Source organism: Notechis scutatus, chromosome 4, assembly GCF_049901735.1.
Source record: "Notechis scutatus isolate UNSWTSFEM ecotype Mainland chromosome 4, rNotScu1.2, whole genome shotgun sequence".
NCBI lineage: Eukaryota > Metazoa > Chordata > Lepidosauria > Squamata > Elapidae > Notechis > Notechis scutatus.
In genome coordinates, this window is record NC_142012.1 from 88,947,724 (window position 1) to 88,973,600 (window position 25,877).

Here is a 25,877-nt window from a genome sequence, read left to right on the forward strand (position 1 = left end):
TCTTTTTCAGACAGACACATACTGGTAGACACATTGCCTTCTTCTTGCTAGTAGTTACAGGAAAAGGGAAACTACAGAAAGGAGATAGGATAAGCTGAAGACACTGAGAGAGAAAGAGGAAAATAAACTGAGTAGAAATGAGGCAAGGAGAAGAATAAACTGAATAGGTGAAGGAAAAACAGGGAGAGTAAGTCAGGTCATCACAGTCCTGAGAACCAGTTTGCTGGACTGGTTAAGGTGGTCAGGCTTGAAACTAGGCCACTATTCTGAATTCTCCTCACACTTTAGGCACAGAGCCCGTCACTCTCTCTCAGCCCTAGGAAGAAGGCAATGGTAAACCACTTCCGCAAAACCTTGCCAATAAAACTGGAGGGATCTGTCCAGACAGTCTCTGAAAATTGGACACAACTGAACAGAAGAAAAAAAATTTAAATCCTACCCTTTTTTTTCACGCAATCCAGAGGTGGAATTCAGCAGGTTCTGACCAGTTCTGGAGAACCAGTAGCGGAAATTTTGAGTAGTTCGGAGAACCAGCAAATACCACCTTTGACTGGAGATTTTATAGTATCCTTCCCCTGCCACGCCCATCAAGCCACGCCCACAGAACCAGTAGTAAAATCAATTGAATCCCGCCACTGATGCAGTCACTATCTTAACAGTCAACCACACATAAAGAGTTACAACTCAAAAGACGACAGGGCCTTCCAAGTAAACACCAGAAAGGAATCTGCTTTTGAAACACTATTTATACCTTTTTGCCGATTGTTGTTCAGTATAGTCTATTCCAAAGGACTCCAACCTTGACAATTTGAAGACTTGTGGACTTCAACTCCCAGAATTCTGGGAGTTGAAGTCCACAAGTCTTAAAGTTGCAAAGGTTGGAGACCCCTGGTCTATTCTACTTAGCAAATGCAAGGTAATCTCTCCTCCCCATAATTCAGTCCAAAACCTATGCCTATATATCAGGTAAATGTCATAAACTGTTTAAGAGACTCCTGGAGTTTCAAAGTAGGCACTTCATATATCATGTCTTTTCATCTCGTGGTTCAAATAAAACCTGATGTCAAGTATTCTTAGAATAAAAGCCCTTAATCAAAAGCAGTTCGAATTATTCTAAAAGTTCACTCTCAGCAAAAAGTGGAGTGGATACATGGAAAGCAAAAAGGATGAGAGCCTGTTATGGTGTTTCACCCTTTCTATTATGTTAAATCCCTTTTTAAAGGACTTTTAATTCATCCCCAACTTCCTGGCAAAGTGGATTCTAAAGGAAGCGAAGAAAACCATGACATAATACAGGTGGAACTGTAGTTCTGCCAAGCCCTTTTTAGTAATTAAAATATTATGGGAACTTCAAAAAGTTAAAGGCGAGGGAAACTTCAAATAGCCTCTATGTCAGCCCTGAAGCCATTTTCCTCTGGCACCTTCAGGGATGCCACAGCGGAGAGGAATCAAGCTGTGGAACAGGAGGGGGGAAGTAGAGATAGCAATCGCACTTAGACTTATATACCGCTTTATAGTGCTTTACAGCCCTCTCTAAGTGGTTTACAGAGTCAGCGTATTGCCCCCAACAATCTGGGTCCTCATTTTACCCACCTTGGAAGGATGGAAGGCTGAGTCAACCTTGAGCCTGCTGAGATTTGAACTGCCAAATTGTAGGCAGCTGGCTGCAGAAGTAGCTTGCAATGCACTGTGCCACAGAGGCTCTATAGATAGTTGGGGATTGTAGCCAAAATAAAATCTGAGAACCAAGGACTTTCCCACCAGGTGCGAGGAGATGGGATCTGAGACCAGGTGATTCTTGAACTGTGGCCTAGTTGGACCATGTGATGGATCGCATGGGCAAGGAAAAGAAAGGGAGGGTTTTGAGTTGGGCTTCCCCAGATGTGCCAATATGACATGCCTAATAAATCTATACTTTGAGTAATATGCATGCCTTGGAGTTTTGATTCCCTTGGATGTGTTACTTGGAACCCTGAGACTCTGTGTATTAATTTAACAATTCTAGAATCTCCTTTCCAAAAAGAGGTAGAATTTCACCAACATGTCTCCGTATTTGATTTGTTGAAATGAGTATTCTATTTGGGAGCTGAAGAATCGGTCTCGTTGACTGACTGACGTCACTGAAATGATACAGACCACCAATCATTTAATTTTCACACACTTAGAGCTGCACACCTTGGCAGGAGAGATTTTCTCAGGACTATTCCCACGGTGATCACACCAAGTTTAATAACTATCAGACAAAGCTTATGCTATCAATATTCGGTGTATTCTCTACATCCAACTACAGTGCATGCAATCATGTGATATATCACCTTGGGATAAAAAATGCATCTGTGGGGTTAGCTAAGTTTGCCATAGCAATTTTAGCAATCATAGAGATAGATTTTCTCCCGGTTGATCTATCCTGCACCTGATCCTTCAGGACCTCCAATGTTGCACCTGTCACCATTATAATTGAGCCTGCCTCTAACATTTTCCAGCAGTACCAACTTCTTCAGAGAACAAAGCCTTTTGTCCAAAATATGATAATTTGAACCGGGTTGTTTCTAACTTGAGTGAGTGACTCTGGATTCATTTTTTGTTGATCCATTTCTTTCTGGACTGTCTCTGGTATTCTCTCTAACACCAACGTTAAAAAGCATTAACATTCTTTCCATGTTCCTTCTTCGAAGTCCATATTTCATTTTCACAGCACGTCAAAAGGGAAAATAATTGGCTGGCATGATTCTGATCTGATTTTGGTCTTTGTCCATGTAACTCCATCATGGCATTTCCAATGCTTTCGTTGCTACAAGTGCTGCTCTGCAGCATATTTCTCAGGCCAGGGGTTGCCTTTAAAATTGATATCCTTAAAAAGCAGGAGCTCTCCACTACTTCAATACCCACAGTACCAGCCTGGTTGCTTGTACCTGTTTCATTAATTTGGTCTTCTTTGTTTTTAATCTTAATCTTATTTTTTTTTCACAATGCTCTTTGACTTTCATTACTGGAGCTTCCAAACCACTTGCATTTTTTTAGGTTTGCAGAACATTGGTCTTAGTCTAGTACAAAGTGTTGACATTTCTTCAGTTTTAAAGCCACGCTCATCTTCTCCAGTCTAGCTTCCCTCAATAATTATTTTATATGTCTGTTGAATAAATAAAGGGAGAGAATACAACTTTGTCCCACTTCTCTGCTGACCAGCAAACAAACTGTTTTACTACATTTCCTGAATACTATGGTTCCTTAACCCGTGTATAGGTTTTATATGAGGATAAGGAGATTTTATTATTGATTGATTGATTGATTGATTGAAAGCATTTGTTTAGCCACCCATTTTATAATCTACTCTGAGCAGCTCCCAATCAAAAGTATATCATATTAAAGCTATAAAACTTCTTGAGTTCTCATTTGCTTAAGTTCATTCTGTAACTTGACATGGTTGACCCATTGACAGGCCTTTCTATAATCAATGAAGCACATATTAACCTTTTAAAAAAATATTCTTTGACTTCCTCAATTATCTAAGCACCCATCAACAATAATATCTTTTGTTCTTTGGTCTTTTAAAAAAAACCAGTTTGAACATCTGGTATCTCTCTTTCCACGCAAGGTTTTAATTTCCTAAGTATTATTTTATTTACAAGCATGTAAAATTAAGGCTGTTGTACAATAGTTGCACGCTCTGTTAAGTTTCCTTTCTTTGGCATTGGTATGTAAACTGATCATTTCCAGTCCTTGACCACTGAGCTTTTCTCCAGATCTGTTGGTATAGTTAACCTTTCAGCTTGGTAATGACCAGAGTGCAGATCTAATTCCATTTTCTAGGACTAGAGGTTTATTTAATTTATTTACATATCAAATGTAGAGATAGCCCATCTCACTCACAGAGTGATTGTAGGTTCCAGTAAGCTGGGAATATCTTCTAAAATACCTTGGAAGTTGACATTCCAATTGTACAGAACATTTCCAATCTTTGTTTGATCTTCCTTGAATCAACCACTCTCTGTTCATAGCCTCCTTTAATACACCAATTCAAGGTCAGAAACTTCTTCTCATTTCAGAAATCTTTAGGAAGACTTCCCTTGATTTTCTATGTCTGTTTCCACCTTCAATATGTTTAAGATGTCATTGCAATGCCGCTCATTGTCTCTTCTAATAGCTTTTTGAAATTCTTTGTTCAGTTTCTTCCTAAGACCTTTATCTCTCTTGGCTTCTGGACTCACCTCAGCAACTATACTAGATTGGATAATAAGGTATGGTTATGTGATGTCACTATAGAATGTAGCCAATAAGGTACATTCATGGGACAATGTTGCAGAGAACAAGGAAATCCCATCAAATTGCAAGCAAGGGCTCTGGAAGCAGGAGATGGTCAAAAAAGTGAACCTCATGGCCACAAATGCAGAACCAAAGCCCTGCCTCACTTTTTTTATAGGTGTCATATGAGGCTTTAATCTTGTAGTCATGGCCACTCTCGTGAAGGTTTTTCTGCCCTCAAACAAATTGCAATAGCTGAAAGGTTAAAATCACATCATAAAGATAAGCAATCCAAGCTGGTAACCAACATGACTGAAGCAAAAAAAAAACCAGAGTTAATTACAGGCGGGAGGTGGTTGGAAGGGCTATTACACGTGCAAGGGCTAAACTTATTAATGATATATAAAGGCCTAGATCTCTGTAACGGTAGTTTAATACTCTGATGATGTCAGCAGAGGCTGATGAAAGTTTAGTAAGTATAATAAATATAATTTTAGGTCCAGAGATCGCAAGATGTCTTGTTTCTTCTCTTACAAGTATACCTGGAACTCATATTTTTAGAATAGTTTAGTGTGTGTGTGTGTGTGTGTGTGTGTGTGTGTGTGTGTGATTACCTGAAAGTACAATTGAACCCAGATCTATCCAAGGAAATTGTTTTTCAAATTAATTGTGCAAACTAACTTCAGAGAATTTAAGTATGTATCCTCATAAACTATAATGGAGTGTTACTATAGTCAGGCCAGTAAACATAGTTTACGGTGTTCTGCAAAGAAGGTGATTCTTCTGTTTCTGGCTATGACTGCATCTGCTTATCCTCACAAACAAATTTCTCCCTGATTCCCTGCAACCCATGTTTCTGCCCAGCTATTCTTCTCCATTCTCTTCAACTTTTTCTGCTTCCATCTTCTCCTCAGAGCAGTTTTGAAGGGGTTGTTGTTGTTTTTTCCTTTCTTTTTTTCCTCTTCACGTTACAGAACTTCAGCCCATAGGAATAAATATAACCGTTCGTTCCTGCATCATTTTTGTTTTCCTGAGGAAAGCTTTCCTCAACCAGCATAGGTCATTCTGAGCTACAAGAAATGAAGAGCATGACTTAGTAAGAGGCAATTCTGATGACTGGCACCGAGCAGTAATTTTTTCAGAACGATTCTGTGAGTTAAATTAATCCCTGGCCATAATTCCTTCTGGCTGAGTAGGAACCTGTTTTTTTTTTTTTTTTTACAAAGCCTGAGGTCAAATTCAACTTGCATGCATTAAATTACTCTACAACCCACCCACCCACCCCAAAAAAACAATAACATTTTCCTGGAAAGGGATTAAAAAACATGTGGCTCCTAGTTTATCTGCCTGTCTTATTTGGCTTTCATGTCTAAAAGCCATAATTTCCATCTTTGCTATTTTTTATAAATGAAATCCAAAATCAATTCAGAGCAAAATGAATTTTCCATCTTTTTAACCAGCAGGTGATTCTCCCCCCTCCCCCCATGAATTGCAGTAGCCCCACTAAAAATAGTTTAAAGCATACGATGCAGAGGTGGTATTCAGCAGGTTTTGACCAGTTCTGGAGAACTGGTAGCAGAAATTTTGAGTAGTTCAAAAAACCAGCAAATACCACCTCTGACTGGCCCCGCCCCCATCTATTCTCTGCCTCCCAAGTCCCAGCTGATCAGCTGGGTCTTCTTTTGTTGCCCTGCACAGGAGAATGGAGCTGGAAAGCAGGTTAGTGGGCTGGGGAGGGAATGGGATTTTGTAGTAACTTTCCCCCTGGAGTGGGGAGGGAATGGAGATTTTTCAGTATCCTTCCCCTGCGACGCCCACCAAGCCACACCATGCCCACCAAGCCAAGCCCACAGAACCGTAGTAAAATTTTTTGAATCCCACCACTGATAGGATGGTTCACTCTAAAATGCATGTAATATCAAGTTTTGACCCTTGGAATCCATGCAGGGATTTGCTACTGGACAAAACCTGTGTACAGAGGCACCCCCTAAAATCCTGCAGCACTACAACATCACACACTAATATTTAGCACTTTTGGGTGGTTTAAAGTTTAAAAAATGAAAACAGCAAGAAGAAAACAACGTTCCGTTTCAAATGGAGGAATCAACCTTCCTTCTACCTTGCTGCCATTGTAAATGTAAGGTGCAAACAATCAGATCCACAGGTGAAGAGTTAACTAATTTATTGCTTATGCTTATAACACAAGAATCTTCTCAGTGTAGTGCTTTGCACCTGGGTTAGACTCGATGGCATACAAGAAGGGTCCTTTTCTGCCTATGTAGAAATTCCAGACTAATTCCCCATTTGACTCTCCCCACCACCACCCTACCCCGGGCCCAGCCAGTCTCTCTCTTACATTAAAATATTATACCCTGTAAAATCATCATCTGAAAACACCTTAATCTTAATTTGTGAAGACAGACAGCTGGTTGATATTTGAAACCAAAGATAGGCAGGAAATAAAATCTAAGATTGCCAACATTATTGCAATAAACTGAAGCTATTAAACAAGGGGAATAGGGTACACTTTGGGGCATAGAGGAGAAATAGCTCCAAAGAATCTATGAGTATATTGCAGAGGTAACTCACACATCTTATGCTAGGACACCAGAAGCATTGCATAAGCAACATCCCAACCACAGCAACCTTACTCCACCCTGTTGACTGCAACATGAGCTGGGTGTTGGCACAGTCATTTATCTAATGATTCCACCATCTGTCAAGTAAAGAAATGTTCTTGTGGGGAACATCTTCAGGCCCATTTTAAAGGCCTTCTTGGAAAGCTCTTGCGTTAATCACTTCCTTATTTCCCAATATTTTTTCCACTTTGCTAGCATTATATGGAAAGCATATATCATAGCTGCAGTGCCCTGAGTTACTTTATGAAGAAAAGAATGACCTCTGAATATCAATGCATAAAAATAGGCATGTTTTGTTCAACTCACTGAGAGACAATCATGGTGGAGATGTGTATCTTGACTATAGGTTTGCCTCCTGGAATTGTAGATGTTCCATTGCTGGAGGTGTTTAAGAAAAGATTGGACAACCAATAAGGACTCCTTATGCATGGTGGGGGAAAATGAAAACTGTAGGATAAGATGATTGAATACTTCTTGGATGATGGTATGATCATCAGTTATTGCTGTTTCAAAATTCCAGCACTGGAAGGGAGAAAAGCCAAGAATCTAATTTTTCTGTCCTTTCTTCTTTACTCTTTATAAACTTTCTCCTTGTTTAGTTCTCAATGTTCTACACTTCATGCTTGTACTAATGTAAGTTGTAATGATATAAAGTGAGGCGATTCTTTAGAGTCAAGGAAATATCAACTGATCCTTTAATTAGGAAATATCTTTATTTAATGTACTTTTCAAAAAAGCAAAGACCAATTAATGAGGCCAGGTCTGGTGGTAGAAGGAATGGCATTGCAAATGAGGCATCCTTGATACTTCCTGTTCATTTAACAATTGAACTCCTTTTAGAATTCAGTTTGGATATATGATCATCTCTTGTCAATGTGCTTAAAGCCTCTGCTCTCTGGGATGAGTGAACATATATTTAATTATTATTTTAGACCACCTCTTCCACCAAAAGCAATAGAACAAATCAAGGAGTTGAAGTAAAACCTCAAGACTGATACATTTTAAATATTGCAAACTTATTTTTCCCCCAGAATGGGCAGGTCTCTAATTAAATGGTTATATGGAATGCATTTTTCTTTCCTCATAGTATGAAATTTTGCAACAAGTTAGAAAAGATTGATGTGGGGTTTTCCAAGGCTGAATTTGGAGTCTTTGGTATGCATTTGTCTGCTTTGCAGTATATAGGAATATTTCCCCCCTTTTTGGTTTGGGAAAGGGTTGTTTTCCTCTTGTTATTTGAACGAGTTTCATGCAGCTTAAACTATTCTGTACAGTTTCAAGCCACAATAATGCATAAGCATCCTGAAAGCCAGACAAACGAGTTTTATAAGCCTTTCCTTGGTTCAAATTTTTATGAATCTGGAAACGTGGGAAAAAAGGCCCCCAAACAAACTTTAAGAAGCAGTTAAAAATGTATCTTGGCCTCGCCTTCTCTAATGTTTATAGCACATTGGTGAGCGTGGAATAACTCAGAGGTCACTGCTTGTCTCTGCATTGCCCTGTGTCTTTCCCAGAAAGTTTCTTTTTGGCTGGGGGGAAGAGAAGGGGCCAAGTGCTCTTAAATTCCCACAGAGAAGCCAGAGGTAGAATTTCTTTCACATTAGAAGGAGTCAAAGTCAAGAATATTCTCCCACGTAAGCATGAAACTGCTCTTTAAAGGAGAAAGGAAGGCACCCGTACCTCAGCGAGAGAAACATCTTATGGTAACTGAAAGTTAGACTTAGGATGCCTGTCATTCAACCTGTGTCTCTGTTTGATAAAAGTCTATTTAGATACACACACTCAAAATTGATTGATTTTATCCCGTCAAATCGTTTTTGATTCTTAGCAATCGCATACATAGATTTTTGTCCTCACCTGTTCTTTTGGGTCTTCCCGCCATGCGCTCATCACCTCTGTACCTGATTCCATCTCCTTTGTTGCTGGTTGTTCTCTTTTCTGCTTCCTTTCACCTTTCCCGGCATTAGAGCCAGCATTACAGGTAGTCCTTGAGTTGCAACCTTTTCATTTCGTGACCGTTTGAAGTTACACAGCACTGAAAAAAGTGACTTAGGACCATTTTTCACTCTTACAGCCATTGCAACATCTTTATTGTCACATGAACAATAAAGTTTGGTTGCTAGGAAAGGGGCTCATATTTATGATGGCCGTGGTGTCTCAGGCTCATGTAATCTCCTTTTGCAATCTTCTGACCAGCAAAGCAGAGGTGGTATTCAGCAGGTTCTGACCAGTTCTGGAGAACTGGTAGCAGAAATTTTGAGTAGTTCGGAGAACCGACGAATACCGCCTCTGACTGGAGATTTTACAGAATCCTTCCCCTGCCCACCAAGCTACGCCCACAGAACCAGTAGTAAAAAAATTGGAAGCAAAGTCAATGGGGAAGCCAGATTCAATTTTACAACCATGTAACTAACTTAACAACTGCAGTGATTCACTTAACATCAGTGGCAAGAAAGGTCATAAAATGAGGCAAAACTCAGTTAACAACTGTCTTGCTTAACAACATAAATTTTAGGCTTAACTGTAGTCATAAGTTGACGACTACCTGTATCATTTGTGAATTAATCAAGTAATTTTTCTGAGGCAAGTTTTGCATGCTCATTTCAGAGCAATTAAATAAGAAGCAACTTAATGACATTCATCTTTTGTCCTTACTTTACAACTGAGATCCTACTTTAAAATTAAAGAAACTTGTGGGAAGACTGAAATCAAATCAAATCAAGTTTATTACAGTCAAAGAGACCAGAGACTAGAACAAATAAAAATACTCAAGGAATATCCAGTTAAAAAGTCTAGAATAAAGTAATAAATAATAGATAAAATCTATCTTAAAATCACAATTTGATATCCAATCTGTCAGTTACACCTGGCCTAACTATACTACAATATCAATCCTTAAACTGTGAGGCCCGTAGTCATTAAATCCTAAAATGCAAAAGAATAGGAATGCAAAAGGATTTGCTACATTAGTTGTGTAAAACAGCTATGGTGGATTAATCATGTGTTTCACTCATGGGACATATTTGCATGAGAAGGAACACAACAATCAGCGGATCTTTTGCAATGTGTATTCCAGAGATACAGGGCCTTGTTTGGTAAGCAATCTTTGCATGTTGACCTTTAGTAATAGTGTGGTCTGTATGGTCTGAAAATGAAACACCACACATGCCATTCTTAACTTATCAAAGGTGAGTTCATGAATGTATTCTTCCCCAGAATGGGGTGGCTTCTTACCAGCCTAAAACAAGGGGCAAATCTGCCGATTGCACAGTGGCTTAATCCGTGTGAATGACATGTGTGGAACAGAATAAAAGAAACCTATAGAAAAGACGGTATGCAATGGTTCTATATTATACTAAAAAAGATTTTTATAGGTCTGGCCTTTTTTATTATAGGGAAAATACATTAACAGTAGCCTTCTTTAACCTGGCATTTTCCCAGATTATGACCCAAGAATTCAGAGTTATATTGTTCCACAAGAATTTTGCTGAAAGTATAAGGACTAGAAGAGAAACTGTTTGGTGTAGTGGTTAAAGCACCAGACTAAAAAAAATAAATCAGGATTTATTTATTTGTTTGTTTGTTTATCAAACATGTACAAGACAACAAGTATAAATATGAACATAAACAAGAACAAAGGGAGTAAATACAGATAAATGGGGACAGTAAGATAGGGACGATAGGCACACCGCTGTACTTATGCATGCCCCCTTTAAGGACCTCTTAGGAATGGGGTTGAGGTCCACAGTAGACAGGTTGAAGCTGTGAGGGGTTGAGGCTGTAACAATGGAGTTGGGTAGGGCATTTCAGGCATTGACCACTCTGTTGCTGAAGTCATATTTTCTGCAATCGAGTTTGAAGTGATTTACCTTGAGTCTGTATCGGGTGTTTGCCCGTGTATTATTGTGATTGAGACTGAAGAAGTCATTGACAGGTAAGACATTGTCATAGACAATTTTGTGTACTATGCTTAGATTGGACTGCAAGTGGCACAGTTCTAGATTGTCCCAGCCCAGATTTTCGAGCCTGGAGGCAAAGGAAATTCTATTGTGAGTGGAGGAGTGGAGTACTTTTCTCGAGAAATACCTCTGAACCTGCTCAATTGTGTTAATGTCCAATATACAGTGCGGGTTCCAGGCAGACGAGCTGTACTTGAGAATTGGTCTGGCAAAGGTTTTGTGTGCCCTACAATTCAATATTGCCAGAGAAGAAGCTTCACAAACTAAGATTAGCAACTCTTAAAGCCTTTTTGGCAATGTTGTTGCAGTGAGCTCTGGTGCTTAAATCGTTTGAGATAAGTACTCCTAGGTCCTTGACAGAATGAGGGTCACCTACAAGATCGTTTCCTCCTAACTTATATTTGGTGTTCTGTTTTTTTTGTTTTTTGTTTTGCCAATGTGTAGGACAGAGCATTTGTTAGTTGAAATTTGGAGTTGCCAATTGCACGACCATTCTGACACATAGTCAAGGTCGCTTTGGAGGGCAAGAGCATTGTCAGTGGTGTTAAATAATTTTACATCACCCTGTGAATTCTAGCTCCGCTTTAGGGACAAAGCCAGCTCTGGTCACCTTGGACCAGTCAATCCCTCTCAGCCTAGGAAGAAGGCAAGGGCAAACTGCTTCTGAAAAATCTTGCATCGAAAGATTTGTGTTTGATAACCACGGTGATTCAAATTCCAAAATCTTGCCAAGAAAACTGCAGAGACTAGTCTAGGCAGTTGACAGGAGTCAACAATGACTTGATGGCACACACACACACACACACCATTCATACAGAGAGAGGGGGGGAGGGAGGGAAGGAGGGAGGGAGGGAGAAGAAGAGGGAGAGAGAGAGGCTGAAAGGTGCATGGAAATAAGGCTGCCTAGGTACGCCTGCTACCTCCACTTCTCATCCTTTATGCTGTCAGTTGGAGCTTGGAAATATGTAGAAGAGCTGGGCTTGGGTTCCTTTGAATCTAGAACAGGGATGTCAAACTCAAGGCCCAGGGGCCAGATCCGGCTCCTGGGGTGCTTATATCTGGTCCGTGGGCCACCCTGGAAACAGCAAAGGACCACCCCATGGTGCCTCTGTCAGTGAAAATGGAGCTCAGGAAAGCTGCATGCATTTTCACTGGCAGAAGGTTGCAGGAGGCCATCACAACCAAAACTCTGACACGGAGCTCAGGAGTCCGTTTTCTCTGGCAGAGCGCTTGGGCCACCACAGATGCTCCCGACACAAATGACGTCGAGTTGGCCACTCCCACCCTGGCCATGCCCACCCTAGCCCCTGAGGTCAAACACAACCCTGATGCGGCCCTCAATGAAATTGTGTTTGACACCCCTGATCTAGAACATCTAGTAAGGAGGTTCCAGAAGAAGTTCACTTGTGTTCAAGGGAATGTAAGTACAGTTCCCCTTACATTTCCCAGCTGAACACATCAAAGTTGGGAAGAGTTGAAGACATTGGAGTGTGCACTCATCCGTTCTCTACCCTATTTCAACCCCCCATCAATTCAAAGCAAATGCAAAATGAGGATCATGGCCAATGGGAATTCTGGGGATTGTTGCTATTACACATCTAAAGGATGGTAAACTGGACCATAATTTAGAAAATTATGGGAAATGTAAACAAAATGGTTGCTTTATAAACCCAGTGTTTCAATTACTATAATCTTAATTTGGCAAGGAAATGATGCATTACGTATAATTCTAGAACAGGGGTCTTCAAACCTCAACCTTTAAGACTTGTGGACTTCAACTCCCAGAATTCCTCCTCCAGTCATGTTAGCTCAGGCATTCTGGGAGCTGAAATCCAAAGTCTTCAACTTGCCAAGTTTGAAGACCCTTGTTCTAGAATATTGCTGTGCTGGAGTTCATACGTAGAGGTAATTTATCATCGTTTGCTATTCAAACTGGAAAAGTGAATTTAGTTGTGGCAAAAATATTTAACTATTGGAAAACATAATAAATTATTGTTTCTTAAGTGGTGAGGATGGCAGAAAAGATTACTGACAGTTCACTCCCTTCTATCCAGGACATACCATATAAGCAATGCTTGAGCAGAGGCCACAGTATTGTCTGGGATGCTACACATCTTCTTCACAACCTGTTTTCTCTGTTACCTTCTGGGAGGGGGCTTCATGGTATCCAAAGCAGAGCATCTAGATTCAGTCACAGTTTTGTTCCATACAGTATCAACCTTGTGATACCATACATACCTCAAGTTTCCTCTTTCCGCTTTGTATTCAAGATGGACAGTGCTTAATATTAATATATACTTATATGTTAGGGTGTGTATGTGTATATGTATGCATATGTATATACGAGGGCTATCCACAAAATAGATTACGTTTTCGTCTGTAGCAAGAAGGGGCGGAGCTAGCGTGGCCATCTTTGGTCTGTGCGTCCGCCGCTCAGTCTGCATCTAGTCGTGCTAGTGGGAGGTTCGTATCGTTGCCCGTTATTTCACAGCAAACGTTTGAAATGTGTGCTGCAATTGAAAATCCCGCGAGTTGTGAGGTGCGATTAGTGATAAGGTTTTTGTTGGCAAAAAACCATAAACCGATTGAAATTTTTCGGCAACTGTGTGAAGTGTACAGGGACAACATCATCACTGAAGGTGGAGTGCGCCAATGGTGCATTAAGTTTAAAAATGGCCGAACTACGGCACTCGAGAAGTCCTGAATGCTTTCAAGTGGGAGAGTTTTCCTCATCCACCCTACAGCCCCGATCTTGCACCAAGCGACTACCACTTGTTTCCAAGGATGAAGACCTGGCTTGGAACACAGCGCTTTGACGACGATGCGGAACTGCGGGCGGGCGTGACTGACTGGCTCAAATCTCAGGCGGCTGAATTTTATGACAATGGAATTACAAAGCTTGTTCACCGCTATGATAAGTGCCTCAATTTGTTCAGTGAATATGTTGAAAAGTAGTATTTAAGTGTCACTTTCAAGTGTATATAATAAATTTTTTTCCCTACACTTTGTTTTTTTTTCTATCGCAAAACGTAATCTATTTTGTGGATGCCCTCGTAGCATGTCTATATATGTATGTATGTATGTATGTATGTATGTATGTATGTATGTAGCATGTGTATATGTGTTGTATATGTGTACACTTTTGAGAGCAGGCAACAGAATTTCATTTTTAATGTGTGTCAGTGTGTCCAAAGAAAAAAATAACAATAAAAGTTTTCTCTTCTCTTCTCTTCTCTGCTCTTCTCTGCTCTGCTCTGCTCTGCTCTTCCCACTCCATCCCACCCTACTTCAACTCATCTCATCCCATATGTTGGGGCAACTTTAAGATCTGTGGACCTCAACTCCCAGAATCTCAGAGTTGAGGTCGACTCATCTTAAAGTTGTCCAGGTTGAGAAACCTTGAAACAAGCCATGGTTTTCTTTATGGTTTCATTCTTTGTTCTTTTTGGATACCCTTCATGGGCCTCTGCTAGCTCTAGCCTAAACCATAACAGGACAGACTCTGGGGCTCCTGACCTGCCTGTTAAGATTAAAGGCTTGGATGCCAGCTTATCTCTTGGCCTGGCCTCCTGCTCTAGAGGGAAGCAGCAGAGGGATGGTTTGGATTCCTGGAGGCAAATTCCAGTTTGGAGTGGTCTGACTATTCAGGGCAGAGGCTGTGTTGGGAGGAAGTGCGATTTGTCCATTGTTGGCCTTCAGCCATCAAAAGAGCTCAGCAGGGTGGGAAACGTGACACCTGTCCCTTGGCAGTCATTGCAACCCTGCCTGCTCATCTTGCATAAATGTCCTGCGGGAAAATACAGACAGAAAATGACGGGAAAGAAAGTTTCTTTAAAAACAAACAAGCTTCTCCAAGCTATTTGGGGGAGAAGGCAGCCCTCATCTCAATCTAGTGAGAGACAGATTTGTTTGTTTGTTTATCAAACATGTACAAGACAACAAGTACAAATATGAACATAAACAAGAACAAAGGGAGTAAATACAGATAAATGGGGACAGTAAGATAGGGGCGATAGGCACACCGCTGTACTTATGCATGCCCCCTTTAAGGACGACCAGAATCGAGCCCAGCATTTCCACTGCAAAGCAAGGCAATTTTCAAGTGAGTTTTGCTCCATTGTACAACCTTTTGGGCCACTGTTAAGTGAATCACTGCAGTTGTTAAGTGAATCCTGTGGTCATTAAGGGAATCTGGCTTCTCCCGTTGACTTGTTTATTGGAAGCCAACTGGGAGAGTCACAACTAATGATCACACGATCCCAGGACAGTTCAACCCTCATAAGTACATGTCAGTTGCCATGTGTTTGAATTCTGATTATATGACCATGGGGATTCTGCAACAGTCATAAGTGTGAAACTGGTCATAAGTCACTTTTTTCAGTGCCATTGTAACTTTGGTCAGGACTACCTGTATTTGAGTTTCCATCTCTCCCTTTCTCAGGAGAGCTTGTTCACTGGATGGATATCATTTTTAAGGAAATTTTATCTTGGGATAGATATTTTTTTTTTTGTCGAGTTCTGCATTCTTATCAGCAGACACCAGATTAGAACTGGGAATATTTGATCTGTATACAGTTTTGTTTTGTGACAAGCCACTTAGCATAATAGAACAATGGATTGATAATTATGCCATATTTGGATGCTTTTTTTAAAAAAAACCCAACATGCATTCATTTGCAGGTGCTCCTTGAGTGTTATCCATATGAAAATATAAAGACCAGACCACCTGCAAATGCTTGTAGTTAACAGTTAACAGATAATCAGAGTTGGAAGGGACCTTGTAGGCCATCTAGTCCAACCCCCTGCCCAAGTAGAAGACCCTACACCATTTCTGACAGATGGGACTCCAATCTCTTCTTGAAAGTCTCAAGTGATGACTCTCCCACAACTTCTGAGAGCAACTTCTGTTCTATTGGTTGATTGTTCGCACTGTCAGAAAGTTTCTCCTTATTTCCAGGTTAAATCTCTTCTTGTTCAGTTTCCATTCATTATTCCTTGTCTGGCCTTCGGGTGCTTTGGAAAATAGCTTGACCCCTTCCTGTCTGTGGAAGCCCCTCAAATATTGGAAGACTGCTATCATGGTCCTTCTCTTCCCGAGACTAGCCATGCCCAGTTCCTGCAACTGTTTTTCATATGTTTTAGTCTCCAGTCCCCTAAACATCCTGGTTGCTCTTCTCTGTGCTTTTATACTTTTTATATCCAAGTGACTTTTCCTACTTAGCCTTTTTCTGTCTCCTTGCTGCTTCTTTGCTGGTTCAGTTCCCCCAGAAATATCTCCCTGCTAACCCCAAACAGCTGAATGTCTCACTTAGCTATGTCCCAATAACAGAACAAATGCTCAACACAATCTTGAGGACAGTTGTGTGTGTGAACAGGTTTGTGCCTGCACATGTTTCGATCAGAGTTCTAGAAAGCTATAAATCTAATTTAGACATGGATAGATATGGAATAGGGGTTGGCTTAGTGATTCCAAGTTATTTTTCCCAGCTTGGCATTTGAGTGTAGCACAGTGAGAAGTGGAGAAATTCACAGGGAAAACCATTCTGGCTTAATGGGTCATTACTGCCTCATGAAAATAGCATCATTCCAACTATAAAACATAGACTTTGTATAGCATTAGGAAGTAGCACATAGTGTTACCCCTGATGGATGAATAAACTGCTGAAACTAGCTAAATGTTTTTGGATGATGTAGAACTTTTTCTCGTTTCTTTTGAAAATAAGGGGTGTTGGTCTGGACAATCTTCAGTCTGCATTGAAAAGCACTACAGTTTTTCCCAATGTGCTGAGTCTGCAGCTCAACCAACATTCTCTAAATGCCATGTATTAGTCTTTGCTAATCCCCTTCCTGTATAATAGAATGCTGCGTGTTCCACATATTTTGGTGCCGCCGCATATTCGTTTTCTCTGGAACAGGTAGCTATTATTAATAGCTGTCTTTGGGCTGATTCACAATCCATTTCTTTTACAATTGGAAGTCAAGACAAACTGAAATTTTCAGCAGATCTGCACACGTTGTAAAGGAAGAATAAGCATGTACCTGGCTGAAACTCAAAACCTTCTTCCTTGTTTTAAAGCAAAGACTGTGACTCTGGACATGACTGGGACAATTCACGAGACCATTTCAACAAAAGCAAACTCATCCAAACTCATATTCCTTTCAACACGTGGTTGCATTGACTAGCTTTTGGAGCAGGAACTGGAATATAATCCCTTTTCCGCTTTGTGATGCGCTAAGTGCGATGGAAGAAACCAGCATGTGATTTGATCAGATAACAATCGAACCTCTCAAAGGAATATCCTACAGCAAGGGTCCCCAATCTTGGCAACTTTAAGACTTGTGGTCTGCAACTCCCAGAATTCTGGGAGTCGAAGTCCACAAGTCTTAAAGTTGCTAAGTTTGGAGACCTCTGTCCTAAAAGCATGAAGCAATTCCTTGACAGTAAAGTCTTGGCAGATCTCCATGCTGATGACTTTTAGGAGATTGGTTAACTTCCTTCCAACATTGCTTTATGCTCCCTTCTAGTATGTAATTAGATAATATGCTTACCCCAGTAAACTGGCAGTTTAGCTGTGTTCAGGAATCATTCAGATGCCTGTAGATTTCAGGGAATTTATGCACGGGATGTCTGACTATTTATTATATTTATACTCCAGCATTATGCTTCTAGGTATCTTTCAACACTTGCACAAAATGCACAGTGTAAACTACTACAATAATTTCAGTTTAGTTAAACTTAGAAATTAACTACAAATTAAAATCACTATTGTTGGAAACAATGAACACAGAAGTGGTATTCAGCAGTTTCTTCTTTTTTTTAAAAAAATGGAATGCTTCCACGAATTTGCGTGTCATCCTTGTGCAGGGGCCATGCTAATCTTCTCTGTATCGTTCCAATTTTAGTATATGTGCTGCCTAAGAGAGCACAGCAGGTTCTGACCAGTTCTGGAGAACCGGTAGCGGAAATTTTGAATAGTTCAGAAAACAGGCAAATACAACCTCTGATTGGCTCTGCCCCCACCTATTCTCTGTGTTCTATATTAACATTCTCGAAAACCTGAATTCTGATTGGTCCACACGGACCGCAATCTGATTGGCTAACTTAACTATTGTGATTGGTGCGCTGAGAACCTTCTGCGATTGGCCGATCCGATCGCGGAGATTCAAAGCCCTGTCATTGGTCCGCCGAGCCGCCGGCCGGCTCTATAAGAAAAGCCGCGCGGCTCGCAGGTCCTGTACGAAACTGTATACTTCAATAAAGAGCTGAAGTTCACTGTGAGTCTCGCGTCTCAATGAACCCGATCTACCCGATCTAACACTCTGCCTCCCGAGTCCCAGCTGATCAGCTGGGTCTTCTTTTGTTGCCCTGCACAGGAGAATGGAGCTGGAAAGCAGGTTAGTGGGGTGGGGAGAAAATGGGGATTTTCCAGTATACTTCCCTTGCCACGCCCACTAAGCCACGCCCAATAAGCCACGCCCACCAAGCCACCAAGCCACACCCACCAAGCCAGTCCACAGAACCGGTAGTGAACATTTTTGAATCCCACCACTGCATGAATACTTAGAAGCTTAACAAAAAATAAATAAGTACATTTGCCATTGTTTTAGGCACTGGGAGAGTGAGGCCAACTGATCTTAAAAGTAGCCTGCCATAGCTTGGGAACCAATTAGAAGGCCCTGTTTTCAGGATGAAACAGCTGAGTTCCTGATACTGCTACATCAGGGCTGTCAAACTCCCAGCCCACAGGCCAGATGCCTCACATGCTGGCCATGCCCATGCCGGGTTTAGTGAAGGGGAAAGACGTCCCTCCCAAATTCCCAGGCACTGAATGTGGCAGCCCAGAAACCTCAAAGAAAAAATGGCTTCCAAGCTGACAGGGCCAACGTGAGTTTGACACACCTCTGTACTACATCTTCAAAAGGGCTGTATGATGCTAACTAGTGGGAATTATTAGATCATGTAGCGGCGTTGTAGCCCAATCTACTTGGGTAAGAGTTTAAAGCAAGGGTCTTCAATCTTGGCAAGTTTAAGACTTGTGGACTTCAACTCCCAGAATTCCTGAGCTAACAGGACTGGAGGAGGAATTCTGGGAGTTGAAGTCCACAAGTCTTAAAGCTATCAAGTTTGAAGACCCCCCTGGTTTAAAGGAATACTATGCAAGAAACATTGATCCACCCTTGAGTTTTGAGTAGCATGGCATTTTAAGGAGTGAGCAAGGCTACAATAAAAAAAAAAAGCTAAATTTGATTCAACTTTAACTGTGTTAAAATTACTTTAAGACCATTCATATTGGTGCCTATATATTTAATTCATTTTTCTGTCCCAGTTAAAAAAAAATATGGTTGGACAAGAGAAGCTTTAGAGATGATTTCAAAGTCTGGGGGACATTTTGGACTCTCTGACTTCAAGAAGTTGTTACAGTATTTTGAAGTCTGGTGAGCAACACGGTACTTTAGGTTTGTTTTTAACAAGTGTGGTAATTTTTAGTACTACTTATGCAGGTACCTGTTCATTTGTATACTCTCCTTTCTCTATTAATTATAATTTCAAATAACCAAATCTACTTGGCGCTGAAGTATAATCATGACTAGTTGGAGAAACAAAGCAGTGACCATTGTAAGAAAAAAGGATAAAAATAAATATTTGCAGTAAGCATTACCCCTCCCCCCACCAAAAAAATAGTTGTACCCCTTTAAAGTTTCATTGCCATCTACCTTGGGGTTGCTCCACTGTTTTCCTCTAACCCCACCACAACTGTTTTCAATTCCAGCATGGCACCTTGACAGATCCAGCTCAAATGAAGGATCTAAGATCACCAGCCTGATCTCAAGGCATTCATCATCTTGCCGCAATTGTCATTTACCTCATCATTCAGGATAAATGCAAAGATCCACAACCCCAAACCTCTTTCCTCGCCCAAATTTACACCCTCCGTTCCTGCCTACAGAGAAAAAGGAAAGCTGCAAAGTTCTTGTCTCGCTGATTGGCAGCTAAGTTCTCTAGGAGGCGTTTAGTTGTTGTATTGAAAGCAATTCATTTTCAGCTGCTGAGATCCATCTTTGCCCGGCTTTTAGCGCAGCCTGAGGATCTGCTGGGACCAGTATCTAAAGGGTGTCCTCAAAACCCTGATCAACAGGAAGAGCCATGACGTTGCCCTCTTCCTCCTGGATCATTTTTCTGCCCAGCTGCCAGGACACATCTCTAACCAGATCTCCGTCTATGTTAGACGGAGTGGGGCGCAGTGAAGGGGGGAGGAATGGTTGCAGGGAAGAGCAGAGAATATTACTATGCTTGCTGGGTAAAATGACTAAGAAGGCAAAGACGGTTTGGAAACATCATCTGGTAAACACAGAGCACTCCATTCTTTCTTCCCTCTCCCCACTACCAAGCTTAGGAACATTCAATCCTCTCTTTGATGGATGTCCAAGAAAATATTTCTTCCACATCCTAAACTTGTTAGCGCCAGTTAATCATCTTAACCTTATTCCCCTCCAAATGCATGCTCCAAAGAGTTTCCCATCACTGACGGTCACTGAAGACCAGGCAATAGTTCTCAAAACCAGTTTGGGTTGACTGCTTGAAAGGAGCAGCGATTAATGATTAAGAAGAGGCCCTGTTAATACAGTAATCACTTCTTTCGTTGGATGGATATTCCAAGTTTATTTATTTTTTATTTTATTTATTTGATTTGCCAATTGTTTACAAGATAATAAGTATAAGTGTATACATAGTTGTGAATACATGAAATGGGTACATATAAGAAAAATAAAAGAAGAATAAGAGAAACAATTGGACAGGGACAGTAGGCACGTTGGTTCTATTGTTAAATATGAAGAAGACTATCAGTATCGCTGTCGGTCGAAAGCAGTGGCCCCAGGGATCATTTTTAGCATTTTTAAAATATAATCAGAAAAATGAATTTTGGAAAGAAGTAGAATTATTATCTGGAATGTAAACAAAATGTTCTCTGGTTTTGACTCCAACTGTTGCTTCATTGCAACCAATCGACAACCCCCACCCAGCGTTTTTCTGCGCATGCGCGAGCAACCCCCAGTGTGCACCGTGCATCTCTGTGCATGCACACACATCTCCCGTGTACTCCCACCCCCTGCACCAGATACCTGACAATCAGCTGTTAGGTAGGCAACATGCGCCATGCACAGTAGACCTGCTCTGGGAAAGGGCTCACATGCCGGCAGTAATGGTTCTGCACAGGGGTGGGATTCAAAATTTTTAACAACCGGTTCTGTGGGTGTGGCTTGGTGGTCATGTGACTGGGTGGGCATGGCCAACTCAACATCACTCACATCGAGGCACGCATCTCCTTGCCTGGCCTCTCATGACTGAGGGGATGCTGCAACAGTCGTAAGTGTGAAAAATGGTCATAAGTCACTTTTTTCAGTGCCATTGTAACTTTGAATGGTCACTCCACACAAGCAAAGTACCAGCAAAGGAGGGGAAAGAAACTCCAGAGACGTTCCTGAGACAGGAAGTCTAGTCCTGCCAAGAATGTAATAAGGGTTAACGGAGAGGCAGTTTCTGTAAGCAACACCAGAATGTTTCCTTCCTGCCTTCCTTACAGGATTAGGTCAGTAATTTCTTCTAACAACCGGTTCTCCGAACTGCTTAGAATGTTAACAACCGGTTCTAGCGAATAGGTGTGAACTGGTAGAATCCCACCCCTGGTTCTGCATGCCACTTCCAGTATGCATGTCATAGGGTCGCCATCACCGTTCTACCCATTCTATTAAAATGGACAATTGTGCAACTTTTGGAAAGTTGTGGTACAAACTCTTGATATGCATGCTTTTTTTTAAAAAAAACAACAACAACATATTCATTCTGGATAAATGTCGATGGAGATTCGCAGTCATGCAGGACTTTCTTCTTTTTGCTTGAAGACATCTTGAAGCAAAACTGAAGAAGCATCTTGGATGAGAAACCAAGCAGAAAGAAAGAAAGTCCAGTTGACTGAAAAAAAGCACCTTTGGGATGTTTTGGATAAAACACCTGCAAAGTATTTCTGTTTTCAGGTGGAGTCTGTTTTTCAAAATCAAAATTTAGGGGGAAATGCAACTTTAATATAGTTTTAAATTGTAGTTGAGATGGAATTGATGGAATAAAAATATGGATATGGATCAGAATAGGATTGATCTATCTATACCTAATCAAACCAGAATCCCATCATCATCATCCAGCATCTTGTTTCCAGCTGTGTCTAACTAGTTATTTTTATGAAACTGAGAAAAACATGAAAAAAACAGTCCCCTGTTCTTCAACAAAGACATACTGTCTCATTGCATAGAAGTTTGATGGCTGTTTGATTTGTCTTTTTATGGCATCATCTCATTTTTGAAAAAAGAAATCTAATTTTATACTTTAGTGCATCATTTCTGGTTTTTTAACTCCAGTATCATATTTGTTTTGAAAATGCATTCAAAACAGCTTTTAAACCATCAAGCCATCAGTCACTTATTGTTCCTAAACAAGACTTGGGATCTTCAGGATTAACTGATATTTTCCTATTCTGATTACCCTGTTGGATATTTGCATGAGACTGTGAACATAGGCAAACATCCAAACATCTGGTAGTGTACACCTGAGGGTATACCGTTCTAGATGCATATAACTAAGATCTCTACTTGGGGGCAAGTGGGGAATACTAAGCTAAATAAAAAGAACAATATTTTTTCTCTTGCGGTTTTAACAAAATATTTGCAAAGGCTTTAGCTGGGACTCTATTTGTTGTTTTTTGTATGTAATATTTAATTTTCAAATCACAAAACCAGAAAGAGCCACAGTGGTGCAGTGGTTAGAATGCAGTATTGCAGGCTACTTCTGCTGACTGCCAGCTACCTGCAATATGGCGATTCGAATCTCACCAGGCTCAAGGTTGACTCAGCCTTCCATCCTTCTGAGATGGGTAAAATGAGGACCCAAATTGCTGTTGATTCTGTAAACCGCTCAGAGAGGGCTGTAAAGCACTGTGAAATGATGTATGTGTCTAAGTGCTCTTTCTCAGAGCTGGAGATCTTTTATAAAGAACTGGAAGGGAAATGGTAAAGGATACACTGCTTTCTCCCTGCCTCATAATCTCAGCATCAAGCTAAATAGAATTTGGAAGATTGCAATAATGGGTTAGGATTACCATTATTAAGAGCCGTAGTGTCACAGTGATTAGAAGGCAGTATTGCAGGCTGGCTCTGCCTACTACCAGGAGTTTGATCCTGACTGGCTCAAGGTTGATTTAGCCTTCTATCCTTCTGAGGTGGGTAAAATGAGGACTCAAATTGTTGTTGACTCTGTAAACTGCTTTGAGAGGGCTGTAAAGCACTGTGAACTGGTGAAAGTTTTCTAAGTGCTATTGCTATGATATCTAGCAAGACTATCTAGTTTGCATATACTCAGAGCAGGGGTGTCAAACTCAAGGCCTGGGGGATGAATCCAGCCTGCAGGGTGCTTAGATCTGGCCCACTAGGTTGCCCTGGAAACAGTGAAGGCCTGCAGTGCTTCTGCCAGTGAAAACGGGCTCCCGAGCTCGGTTTTCGGCTGCCATGGCCTCTTGCAACCCTCTGCCAGTGAAAACAGAGCTCAGGAGTCCATTTTCACTAAGAGAGCGCTCTGGCCACCAGAGGTGCCCCTGACACGAGTGATATCAAGCTGGCCACTCCCACCCAAGCCACGCCCACCCCAAATCCCCGAGGTCAAACACAACTCTGATGCAGCTCTCAATGAAATCGAGTTTGACACCCCTGACTTAGAGGATGGGTCATGATCTTGAGAAAAAAAAAAAGCATGTAGTTACAAAACAGAATGTCCTACAGGTGGAAGCTTTCCAAGTGTGTTTCATTTCTAGCCCATACCTTCAGTGCATGTAGCCAGTACAGGTAGTCTTTGACTTACAACCAATTGCTTACTGACCATCCAAAGTTAAAACAGACTCCCCCCCAAGGGCTACTTATGACCTGGCATAGAAATTCCAACATGACCTCCCTCCCACAGTGATGCAATTGCATTTTGGATGCTTGGCAAACCAGCCTGCATTGGCCTGTTGACGTGTACAGTGGTGGGATTCAATTTTTTTTTTACTACCGGTTTGGTGGGTGTGACTTGGTGGCAGGGGTGGGTTTCTACCGGTTCTGTCCACCTCTGTAGAACCGGTACTTCTGAAGAGCAGCAGACATAGAACCGGTTCTATGTCTGCTGATGTTTTTGCCCACTTGCCCACCCGGGCTCTTACCTGACCTTTATTTCCTGATTTTTTCAACTTCAGCTGCCGTGTGAGGTACAGCTGCAGTTAAAAATTCAGGAAAAAGGGGCTTTTTGAAAGGCTGCTTCTCTTCATGCAGCATGCTGATGATGATTTATAGGCGTGCAGCGGGCAGTGTGCAGGGAAACACATCGTAAATCTCCGAACCTCGTAAATGACCAAACTGGTAGTTAATCCTGTTGGATCCCACCCCTGCTTGATGCGCATGGTGTGACTTGGTGGGCATGGCAAGGGAAGGATATTGCAAAATCTCCATTCCCTCCCCACCCCATTAACCTGCTTTCCAGCTCTGTTCTCCTGTGCAGGGCAACAAAACAAGACCCAGTCGATCAGCTGGGACTCGGGAGGCAGAGAATAGATGGGGGCAGGGCCAGTCGGAGGTGGTATTTGCTGGTTCTCTGAATTACTCAAAATTTCTACTACCAGTTCTCCAGAACTGGTCAGAACCTACTGAATACCACCTCTGGTCCTGTAGTCATATGACTTCAATTTTCAGCAATTTTTCCTGGAAAGTGGCCTTTAACTTCCAGCAAAAAACAAAAAACAAAACACCCATTGGGTGCAATGGGTTCATTTACTAATCACATTTGCTGAATGACTGCAGCGTTTGTTTAACAACCGCTATGTTTTCTTAATGATTGCCATGAAAAAGATTGTAAAATTGGGCCTGGTCACATGGTGACCTGTTTAATGACCATTAATGACTTGAAAGCGTAATTCCAGACTCATTTACAGTTGTAAGTCAAGAAGTATCAGTAGTAATCTTTGCATGCTTAACCAAGTGACTGTAAATCTCTCTCTCTCTCTCTCTCTCTCTCTCTCTCTCTCTCTTTCTCTCTTTCTTTCTCTCTCAGTTCAACCCACCTCACAAGGTTATTGCTTTGGAGAAAATAGGAGGAAGAAGGAGTATTAGTTATGTTTGCTACTTTGGATTGCTTATAAAGTAATAAAGGTGGAATAAAAATCAGTTGAATACATACACACATATATACTTGCTCTACATGTTCTCCAAACCAGAGGTCTCCAACCTTGGCAAGTTTAAGACTTCTGGGAGTTGAAGTCCACAAATCTTAAAGTTGCCAAGGGTGGAGACCCCTGTTCCAAACCATCTACAATGTGGACCTTCAAAGGCTCTTATGATGAAAAGAATTCTTCATAACAATGCAAAATCTGCAAATCTTTTATGGACAGGTGGTTCCATCAAAGATTAGGCCAAGAGATTCTATGCTTTTTTCGCTCTGTCCTTTCAATGATAAAATAGCATTAATAAATATGGATCCAAATGGCTTTTCTCTAACAAAACTGAAATAGTTACTATTTTCCCACCTTTTTTTTAGGATTGTGAGATTGAATGGCATCAGCGCCAGTCGGCATAATTATGGCAATGTAATAAAGTCAGTGTTTTTCCCCTTTTGGTCAGGAATTGTGATAATGGAGGGAACTGTTTGGGAAGAAAGCTATTGATGAGGTTGATGAAAAAACACATTTTAGGATAAACTCACTATAGAATTAAATAACAGGAAAGACTTGGAATATTATTCAATTTGGGATAACTGGTATCAATGGATAGAGAATAGGAATATAAAACGTATAGGTTAAAAATAAGATAAAGCATTTGTATATGTATATGATTAATTAGAAACTGTTGAAATGTATGAATATTTGAAATGTATGAATATAGCCAATATTTTTGTACTATACAATAGCAATAGCAATAGTACTTAGACTTATATACCGTTTTATAGTGCTTTACAGCAATAGCAATA

General features: G+C 41.0%; 1 long non-coding RNA gene and 1 other non-coding gene across 2 annotated transcripts in view; one reads left to right on the forward strand and one right to left on the reverse strand.

The window, feature by feature from the left end:
* LOC148130819 (uncharacterized) overlaps positions 1-25,877 on the forward strand; it is a 71,609-nt gene that overhangs the window by 34,135 nt on the left and 11,597 nt on the right. The gene's annotated exons all lie outside the window — the stretch shown is intronic.
* LOC113415430 (U6 spliceosomal RNA) lies at positions 17,660-17,767 on the reverse strand. Its single transcript, XR_003371304.2, has one exon. It is a non-coding gene; the product is annotated as a U6 spliceosomal RNA (small nuclear RNA).